Here is an 11,264-nt window from a genome sequence, read left to right on the forward strand (position 1 = left end):
ACTGAAACCCTATAACCAAATCCCTAAACCCCTCGGAATTTCCTCGGTATTCTTATATTAAAAAAAGGCGATGCTACTCTGTTTTGGAGTCATCATCACCAGATGAATCTGAATCTGGATTTTGGTGAAACTCTCCAATCTCTGGTTCATCCTCTACGTGAACGATGGCTTCTTCTGCGAAATCGGTTAAATCGACTACAAGGCCAACTGCAGCTAAATCTTCTGCTGCACTTAAGTTGCCGGATGTGCTTGGTTGTAGTGGGTCTTCCAGCTTAGAACTTCCCTGAAATCGGCCTCTCGGGCTGAGTGATGTAACAGTGACCCATGGATCATCTCTGTTCCTAATCCTGGGGTACTTGATATAACAAACCTGTAACAAATAAAAAATTATTTGAATAATACACATGATGATGAATCATTCTGAATAATTGACATATATATATTTAATTACCTGATCGGCCTGAGAAGCAAGAATGAAATGATCATAATATTGCAGCTTTCGCCTCGAATGTACTGATGTAACACCAAATGCATCTGTTCTCACATCTCGATCTGGAGTGTTGTCGTACCAATCACAAAAGAAAACAGTACAGCGCAATCCAACCATGCCCAAATACTTGATTTCCATAATCTCCTGTATGTTTCCGTAGTATACATCATCTCCTGATGCAGAACAAACGCCAGCATCATAAGTCGTACTCGAACATCTCGGATATGACTTCACAGCATAGTTTGGTCCACGCACCATCTCGCGTATCCAATCGTCAAATGTTTCACCTCTGGCCATACCAGCAGACACCTATTAATAGCACATATATATGTTATATCAATATATGTGAATTACTATAAATATGTGATAAATAATATTTTAATTTGTTTAAAGCATTCACATAAGTAAGCATCCATCCAGCAAATTCTCTCTGCTTCAGTTCTTCTAGTTCCTCATCTGTGGCGTATCTATATTCGAACCACTTTTCTGCCATGAAAATCCTGTACATATGATGACAATAATATAATTAATTAAGATTTAAATTTCAACTTGTTAAAATAAAAATTTGTAAGCTAATTTATTTACTTCTCATATTGAAGAACATCTTCGGAGTTGGTGAGCAAATATGTTTGCAAATGACTACGCTCCAGCTCAGTAAGTCGACGGTCCTTTGGTTTTCCACTAAGTCGTCCAACATCTGTGAAGATGTCTGGAACCGTAACATGATATGTTGCCCGTTCGCCTCTATCATCATGCCGAGCAGGTCTTCTGTTTTTGGTCTGCACTTCTGCTGGAAAGTAGTACTCGGCAAAGTTTGAAGTTTCTTCATTGATCATCTGTGCGACTATAGAACCTTCCACCTTACTTAAATTTTTCACCATCTTCTTCAAATGGAACATATACCGCTCATACAGATACATCCATCTATACTGCACAGGACCACCAAGTTCCAATTCTCTTGCCAGGTGAATAACAAGATGCTCCATAACATCAAAAAATGATGGAGGAAATATCTTCTCAAGGTTGCACTGAATCAAAGCTATGCTAGTCTTCAAATTTTCAATACCTTCAAGAGTCACTGATCTCGTGCATAAATCGCGGAAGAAACCACTTATCCCTGCAATTGCTTTATGAACATTCCGTGGTAATAGTTCCTTGAAGGCAAATGGAAGGAGGCGCTGCATCATTACATGGCAATCATGACTCTTCAAGCCGATAAATTTCCTTCGTTTCTATCGACACAGTTATGCAAATTCGATGCGTAACCGTCTGGAAATTCCACATCGTTTGAAATCCAATCAAAGAATGCATCTTTTCCCTCTGCATCAAGTCGGTATATGGGAAAAGGAGGCCTACCATTCTCATCAACATGAAGTTCTGAACGAGCACATATATCGACTAAATCCAGTCTTGACTTCAAATTATCCTTTGTTTTACCTTGAACGTTAAGGATCGTGTTCATGAGATTGTGTCAAAAATTCTTCTAAATATGCATGACATCTAAATTATGCCTCAGCAGATGATCCTTCCAATATGGAAGATGCCAGAAAATACTCTTTAGGTACCAGTTATGTAGTTCTCCAACAGCATCTACCGGATCACGCACGTGTCCACCGACTTCTGACGTCCTATCTGCACCAAAATCTCTTAGTTGTGTCAACAAATCTGTCCCACAAATTTCGGCGTTGGACTGTCAAACACCCTCTTGTTCTTCGTAAACAAATTTCTACTCCTACGATATGGATGATCAGGTGGTAGGAATCTCCTGTGATAGTCAAACCAACACGTTTTCCTTCCGTGTTTTAGTTGGAAAGCATCAGTGTTATCTTGACAATATGGACATGATAGCCTTCCATGCGTTGTCCATCCAGATAACATACCTTATGCTGGGAAATCACTAATTGTCCACATAAGTACTGCTCGCATTTGAAAGTTTTCTTAACACGAAATATCGTATGTTTCAGCACCTTAAGCCCATAGTTGTTTCAACTCATATATTAGTGGCTGAAAAAACACATCAAGTGATCTCTTAGGATGCTCTGGTCCGGAACGAGAATGGAGAGAAACAAAAACTCTCGTCGCAAGCACAAGTTTGGCGGTAAGTTGTATGGTGTAAGAATGACTGGCCATAGAGAATACTGTCTTCCACTCTTGCCAAACGGGCTGAAACCATCAGTACATAATCCAAGGTAGATATTTCTTCTCTCATACGCAAAATCGGGATATGTTGATTGGAAATGCTTCCACACTTTTGCATCTGAAGGATGTCTAATCTCACCATCTGTTGAATGCTCCGCATGCCATCTCATTGGTTGCGCTGTGCGTTCAGACTGATACAAATTCTGCAGCCTTTCCGTCAAAGGCAAATACCACATCCTTTTATATGGCACTGGAACTCTTCCACTCGTATCTTTATAACGAACATTCCCACAAAATTTGCATGTAACCCGATGTTCATCCGCCCTCCAATAAATCATGCATTATCGCTGCATACATCTATTACCTGATACGATAAACCAAGACTAGCTACCAGTTTCTGAACCTCGTAGTATGAACCAGGGACTACATTATCCTCAGGTAGAATACCTTTTACAAAATCAGCAATCGCATCCACACAGTCTTCAGCCAAATTATAATCTGTTTTAATGCCCATTAGTCTTGTTGCAAATGATAAAGCTGAATGACCATCTCTGCATCCTTCATACAAGGGTTGCTTTCCAGCATCCAACATATCATAAAATTTCCTCGGAAATCTCTCGGAATATTCCGAGGATCTCATTTTCCGTCGGAATGTCCGTCAGAATCACGTTGTTTTCTTGTAGTGAATAGTGTACATCTTTACCTACACGAGTGTGGACATCAATGTTCAAGTGTACATGTGGATAACTACAAACAAGCGTACATGTGGATATCTACAAACAAGCGTACATGTGGACATCTACAAAAGTGTACATATGCAAAACGCTAATCTAAATTTTTTTGTTGACTTCTATTTTGTTCCTTTGATCAAATATTAGAGCTCGTTTGCCCACCTTGCTCCTGTAAAAAAGAAAAATAAGACTATCATCATATTGCTATAACATATCAAACTAAGGAAGCTATATTGAAATTTTAACTCCAGTCTGTAACTCGTAAAACCCCTTTAACAATTAGGATATAAGGTGGTGTAGTAGTTAATTAATTAGAAACCACATAACTCTTGAATCAATTTATTGAGGCAAATGAGTAAGTAAGAACATGTAATTTGACATGGTAGAGGGTGAAGCCTTTCACTCCTATTATTCTCTAGATATGTCTGTGAAGATGAACAAGCGGATAGTCATAAATGTCTCCATTGACATGTGTAAGGAAACAAAAAAAATAAGAAGACAAAAGAGGGATCTTAATTACAATAACTACGAGAGGAATCTACTAAACATCAATACAATCTCAAACTATGTTGAAAACGAAAGTTCCCATATACTTAAAAAGGATTTAGATTTATTCTAAAATTATTTCACACAAAAAGACTGAAACTCACCGAATTTGGAGATGGCTGAAAAGCAATGCTCTTTCCCTGGTCGCCTCCGCATCGCCGTCAAATCCGGTCCGTCGTCGGCGCTTCGGTCCTCTGCAAATCAAGTAAGTCTCGTCTGTACACTAGTACACACATCGGTTGAACCCTACATCTAAACCTCCCCAATCTACGAAAACCAATCCCACATGTAAATCGATTAAACCCAGATCTTCCCCCGATCTACTAAACTTTCAATCGCTTTTTTCGTGAACAGTTATCGAAAGCCGGTTTCGGCACAGAGATAGAAGGAAAATAAAAAGTCCCCGCTGAATGACCCACTAAAAACCAACAAACCCAATTATAAATTAATAAATTTGAAATTCAAAACCCAAAACAAAACCTAATGAACAAACCGAACTATAACCCATCTAGTTAGTAAAATAAGGGACAAAGATGTATTTAACCACTCATGTAGTACTCCAGTAGCCCAATGTGACTTATCTTGGTGCCCAAAGTCATAAAGTGACCCATCCAGTAAATCTTTCTTTTATAATTATGTCGGTGTTTTTTACGGCATATTTTTATGCCGTTAGTTCATTGTGTTTTAATTTTTGTGACCAGAATACTCATTACTTCAGTTTTACAAAAGGATTTAATCTTTTGAGAAGTATAAACTGCTCTGATGTCATCATTGTGCTGGAACTCCGATCTTCGTTGCTCTGCTCTCTATTGAGATAAGTATATTTTTTTTCTTTTTCATGCTTTATATACAAGGTGAACTGAAATTTGATTAGATAAAAATAACTTATATAAAAACTGATAAATATATGTTGCTCCACACAAAGCTTAAATAACATGAAAATAATTAAGTTATTTTTAACATGAAATATACTGATACAAGCCTAATCTATCAAAGGCTCACAAAACTTCAGAATAAACAGATCCTAAGCTAAGGAATAGATATCAATATGATGATGGGTCGAAGAACACCACAAATACTGCGTTTGGCCTTTGGTACAACTCAAATACTCAAGCTCTTGGAGGTACTGGTCTCAACAAGACAAGAGGAACAAAGTGTTACAATAGAAAACTTCAAAGTGGAACAAAAGTTTCATTGTCATTCATTATTTCAAGTCTCCTTACAAAGAAGCAAATGCTAGAGCTTTTATAAGATCGACCAAGGCTGGCCAAATACAAATAAATCAACATAAAAGAAAATAATAATCAGAATAAATGATAGCTCAATCAAAGGTTTGATTGGTATGATCATTATTGCTTGATCTTGACCAAGTAAGGAAATCTGTGAAGTTGCTTGTATCTAGACAGCTTGGGGAGGTAAAATGATACAAGCCTAAGCTATCAAAGGCTTACAAAACTTCTGAATAAACAGATCTTAAGCTAAGTGATATATATCAATATGATGATGGGTCGAAGAGCACCACCAAGGCTGCGTTTGACCTTTGTTACAACTCAAATACTCAAACTCTTGGAGGTACTGGTCCCAACAAGACAAAAGAAACAAAGTTTTACAAGAGAAAACTTCAAAGGGAAACAAAAGTTTCATTTTCATTCACTATTTCAAGTCTCCTTACAAAGAAGCAAATGCTAGAGCTTTTATAAGCTCGACCAAGGCTGGTCAAATACAAATAAATCAACATAAAAGAAAATAATAATCAGAATAAATGATAACTCAATCAAAGGTTTGATTGGTATGACCATTATTGCTTGATCTTGACCAAGTAGGAAAATCTGTGAGGTTCCCTATATCTAGACAATTTGAGGAGGTAAGTGAGCTGTTTGGGAACCAAATTAATCATCTGGATAATCTTCAACACAAGCTCATCCAGCACTAGAGAGATATGTGGTGCCTTGAATGTTACATGTTCCAAATAAGGCAAGTCGAGAGCTGGTTTGACCGGTATTGGGAAATTAAGCATATTTTTAAATTCCCATGATCACTTCTCATATTGAGCTTGTTTGAAATCTAAGAGATCCATCTTGAAGCATGTAGTTGGTTTTGGTTCAGGCCGTGCCTTGGTTGGGCTGAAATACACTTTTAAAGGCATGTACTCGCAGATAGATGGGCTGGGAAACCTTCAGATTGTAAAATCCATAACTTTCTAATATATGAAGCTTTTAATGTGATTTCAATTGTATCTGAAACCTTTATGCGTGTACAATCCATGAAAATTGGGTTCATGGAGAAATACTTCCCGGTTGGTGAGATATGTCATTTTGAATGAACATATGTCCTGGTTGGTTCTCCGGTTTGTTGAGTTGTGCATCTGATTGGCTTCTGGTACAGCTACAATTTTAGATATTGCTTCAGATTCTGGTTTAATGACTACGTACTCATTACGACAGTTGATATGAGAATATTATCAGTTGATATCAGAACCGCATCATTCCTCTTTCTTCAAAAAGGTTTGTCCTCAAAACTTGTTCATACGACATTGTGGTGTCACATGAATGAAACTGGAATTCCTCTGATGGCTCTTCTTTTTCAGTGGATACTGTAGGCAGTGGAGACTCATTTTGTGGATCAGGCGGCTCAAACTCTTTGGGCAGAGAGATTGTGGACACTTTCAGTCTTGGTGTTGCTGGTGGTGCATGTTTGCGGGATTGGTCTTCTACCATAACACTTTGATATCTTCAGGGAAATCTGTTTATATGTACCTCTTGTCCATGATAATCTTAAGACCTTCCCAAGTAATGATGGCTGGTTCATTGTAGTACCAGCGCTCTTCCTCTTCAATTTCCCACCATGTTGCTGCTTCTCCTCGTAGTTGGCTGATAGCCAATGGTAGTCTCTCATGTGATGGCATATGATTTTCCCAAATACAGCTATCAATGTGTGCTGTCCAAGAAAGGTAAGCTTCAGGACCATATCCTCCGTGAAAAACTTTTGGCTTCAACATAGAAAACCAAAGAACTCTTTTTTTTTATTTTGTTTTTTTTATAAGAGACTTAGCAAAAACAAAACGAAAAAAGAAGATGTAAGAGTATATTTTTCTGATTTTTTTTCTTGAGCATAGAATGAAAACAAAAAAAAATCAAAAACAAAGAAAAAAAATGATAGGAGCTTTTAGCTCTGATACCCAAAATGATACAAGCCTAAGCTATCAAAGGCTCACAAAACTTCTGAATAAACAGATCTTAAGGTAAGGGATAGATATCAATATGATGATGGGTCGAAGAGACACTACAAGAAAAAAAAAAGCAAATTCTGACGACCATTCCGACGGAAACGAACGTTGTTGGACGTTTCTAGCCACATTCCGACGACATACCACCGAAACCTAAAAACAAGGTTTCGTCGGTATGTCGTCGGAAAAATCTGACGAATTTTCGACGAAAGACAATCGTCCGAATTCAGCCCGACAAATAATATAACCGTTACAGTCGTCAGAATTCCGTCAGAAAATACCGACAAAAAACCGAGAAACCTTTCGACCGTTGGCGAGAGAGAATATGCCCGTTTATAGCCGTTAGATATTTAAAAAAAACCGACGGAATTCCGACGAATTTTTTCAAAGTTGTCGGAATTCCGTCGGAATGGCGTCGGATTGCCGTAAGCATTTTCCTATAAATGCAAGCTCTCCACATTCATCTCATTCACTCCTCATTTCTCTCTTCACTCTCTCTTATCACAAAAAATCTGAAAAAATCATGTCTTCTGGAGATTATTTTCGTTCGTGGATGGATATACCTCATTTGGATCCCAACACCAATTTGCTTACAGAAGAAAACATTCGAGGTATTGGAGAATTCATGAAGCTTGTTCAACAGCACCCGGATGCAAATACTGGTATGTTAAGATGTCCCTGCTCTACTTGTAATAATAGTAGAATTATAAAAGAACGAGAAGTTTGTAAACATTTATATAGAAAAGGGTTTGCACGGAATTATAAAGTTTGGTATCTTCATGGGGAAACAAGTTTTGAATATGGTAGTACTAGTGAACCTCAGCATGTCAGCGAACAACCTCAGTCTTATGGTTGGTTAGAAGAACCGAGAACGCATGTAGATTATGGTGCAGGTACTGAGCAGATGGTACATGATCATTATAGAGGGGAAGAACCAAATCTCGAATCGGGGAGATTTTTTGACATGTTGGACGCAGGAAAACAACCTTTGTATAAATGTTGTAGAGATGGTCATTCACCTTTATCATCTGCAAGTAGATTGGTGGGTATTAAGACATGTTATAATTTGGCTGAAGAATGCGTGGATGCGATAGCTGATTTTTTTAAAGGTGTTCAGCCAGAGGATAATCTTGCACCGGGTTCATACTACGAGGTTTAGAAACTTGTTTCGGGTCTTCGATTACCGTACGAAGTGATAGATGTATGTATCGACAACTGCATGATCTACTGGAGAGCGGATAAGGATCTGGATAAATACAAATTTTGTTGGAAACCTCGTTATCAGGAGACGAGGGGAAGAGTTCCGGTCCCGTTCAAAAGAATGTGGTATTTGCCTTTGACAAAAAGATTGAAGAGGTTGTATCAGTGTGAGCGCACAGAGAAGGCAATGAGATGGCATGCAGAGCATTCTACAAATGGTGAGATTAGACATCCTTCAGATGCGAAGGCTTGGAAACATTTCCAATCAACATATCCAGAATTTGCTGAACAGAGAAGAAATGTTTATCTTGGATTATGTACTGATGGTTTCAGCCCATTTGGAAAGCATGGAAGACAATATTCTCTATGGCCAGTGATTGTGACACCATACAACTTGCCGCCAAATTCGTGCATGGGACAAGAGTTTTTGTTCCTCTCCATTCTCGTCCCTGGGCCAGATCATCCTAAAAGATCACTAGATGTATTTCTTCAACCACTAATATATGAGTTACAACAACTATATGCGGATGGTGCTGAGACATACGATGTTTCGTGCATAGAAAACATTCATATACGGGCAGTACTTATTTGGACAATAAATGACTTTCCAGCATATGGTATGTTATCCGGATGGACAACACATGGCAGGCTTTCATGTCCATATTGTCAAGATAGCACAGATGCTTTCCAACTAAAGCACGGAAGGAAAACATGTTGGTTTGATTGTCACAGAAGATTTCTACCACCTGATAATCCATACCGTAGGAGTAAGACTTTGTTTACGAAGAGAACAAGCAGGTGTTTGATGATCCACCTAAGGAAGTTAGTGGGAAAGATTTGGCGATACAATTTAGGGATTTTGGTGAAGAAAGGACGCCAGACGTAGGTGGACATGAAAGTATTCGAGTAGATGCTGTTGGAGAGCTATATAACTGGCACAAAAAGAGTATTTTCTGGGATCTGCCATATTGGAAGAGTCATCTATTGCGGCACAATTTAGATGTCTTGCATATCGAGAAGAAATTTTTCGACAATTTGATGAACACAATCCTCAACATCCAAGGTAAAACGAAGGATAATCTGAAGTCAAGGTTGGATTTAGTCAATATCTGTGATCGTTCTGAACTTCACGTTGATGAGAACGGTACAGCACCTTTTCCCATTTACCCGCTGGATGGTGCTTGGAAAGAAGAGTTCTTTGATTGGATTACAGATAGAGTGAAATTTCCAAACAGTTATGCATCAAATTTGGGTAATTGTGTTGATAGAAGCGAAGGAAAGTTTACTGGCTTGAAGAGTCCCGATTGTCATGTAATTATGCAGCGGCTCCTTCCGTTTGCTTTTTTTGCACTATTGCTACGTAATGTTCATGAAGCAGTTGCAGGGATAAGTATTTTCTTCCGTGATTTATGCAACAGAGTAGTGACTGGGGAGGGTATTAGTACTTTGTAGGAAAATATATCCGTTAGTCTTTGCAACCTCTAGAAGATATTTCCTCCATCATTCTTTGATGTAATGGAACATCTTGCTATTCATCTCGTAAGAGAATTGGAGCTTGGTGGTCCTGTGCAATACCGATGGATGCATCTTTTTGAGCGTTATATGCACCATCTGAAGAAGAAGATCAAAAAATTAAGCAAGGTGGAAGGATCTATAATTGCACATGCGATCAATGAAGAAACTTCAAACTTTGCTGAAACTACTTTCCATCAGAAGTGCATACAAAAAACCGAAAACCTGCTCGGCATGATGATGACAGAAGAGAGAAAGCAATGTATCATGTTACTGTCCCAAGCATGTTCAGAGAAATAGGACGACTAAGTGGAAAACCCACGAAGCGGAGACTCACGGAGACTGAGCTCGCTCATTTGTAAACATATTTGCTCACCAACTGTGAAGATGTTCTACAATATGAGAGGTAAAAATATTTTTTCATTAAATTGGTAGATTAATGTTCAATAAGTTTTATTTCATATGAATAATATTTTGGACTTTATTCTATATTGCCCTACTACCTCCTATGTTTATTCTAATTTAATTTCTTTTTGATTTTCTTTTTCTAACCAAAACAATGTAAAAGACACAAAGGGGTTTAATGAATTTGATAATTTACAGACCCAACCATAAGATAAACGGATTGCCTACCCAAACCCGTTAAAATGGATCATATCCTATTAATTTATTAAAAAAACCACAATAAAAAAAATCTTTTCTCTTTTTTTCTAGTCATCTTCTTCTTTCTTCGGTTTTCAACTCGTTCCAGTTTAGAGAAGAGAACTCTATCAATGTCCAAAATATTTTCATACCCCCGATTCATTCCTTCTTCAGTGTCATTTTCCTTCTCCTTTCTGTTTTATTAGATCTAATCAGTTTATAGGGTTCTGGATAAAAACTAACAATTGATCTGAGATGGCTAATATCATGAAGCAAATCTTAGCAAAACCGATCTAACTGTCTGACCAGGTGGTGAAAGCGGCTGATGAGGCTAGTTCATTCAAGCAGGAGTGCACGGAACTCAAGGCGAAGACTGAGAAGCTTGTTCGTCTTCTCCGCCAGGTTGTCCGCGCTATTTCTGATCTATACGAGCGGAACAGATACTGGACAAGGCTTTCTCCCTCGTCCTCAAGTGTTAAGCCAACAGCATCATGGAGCGCGTCTTCACCATCATCCCTGCCGCCGCCTTCCACAAGATGTCTGCTCAGTTAGAGAACTCTATCAGTGACGTTTCTTGGCTCCTTCTTGTCTCTGCTCCCGCTGAGGATCGCGGTGATGCTGGTTACCTTGGTCTTCCTCCTATTGCCGCCACGAGCCCATCCTCTGCCTCATCTGGAGCATATTTCTCTTTTTCAAGGTGTTCAGCCAGAGGATAATCTTGCACCGGGTTCATACTACGAGGTTTAGAAACTTGTTTCGGGTCTTCGATTACCGTACG

The 11,264-nt window shown here is 38.5% G+C and overlaps 1 long non-coding RNA gene across 1 annotated transcript; it reads right to left on the bottom strand.

Moving 5' to 3' along the window:
- Nucleotides 1-3,353: 3,353 nt before the first annotated feature.
- LOC130506530 (uncharacterized) lies at nt 3,354-4,300 on the bottom strand. The gene is made up of 2 exons (XR_008942046.1): nt 4,011-4,300; nt 3,354-3,529 (listed from the first exon to the last, which is right to left on the bottom strand). It is a non-coding gene; the product is annotated as an uncharacterized LOC130506530 (long non-coding RNA).
- Nucleotides 4,301-11,264: the final 6,964 nt, after the last annotated feature.

This window comes from Raphanus sativus, unplaced genomic scaffold, assembly GCF_000801105.2.
Source record: "Raphanus sativus cultivar WK10039 unplaced genomic scaffold, ASM80110v3 Scaffold3360, whole genome shotgun sequence".
In the NCBI taxonomy this organism is placed as follows: Eukaryota; Viridiplantae; Streptophyta; class Magnoliopsida; order Brassicales; family Brassicaceae; genus Raphanus; species Raphanus sativus.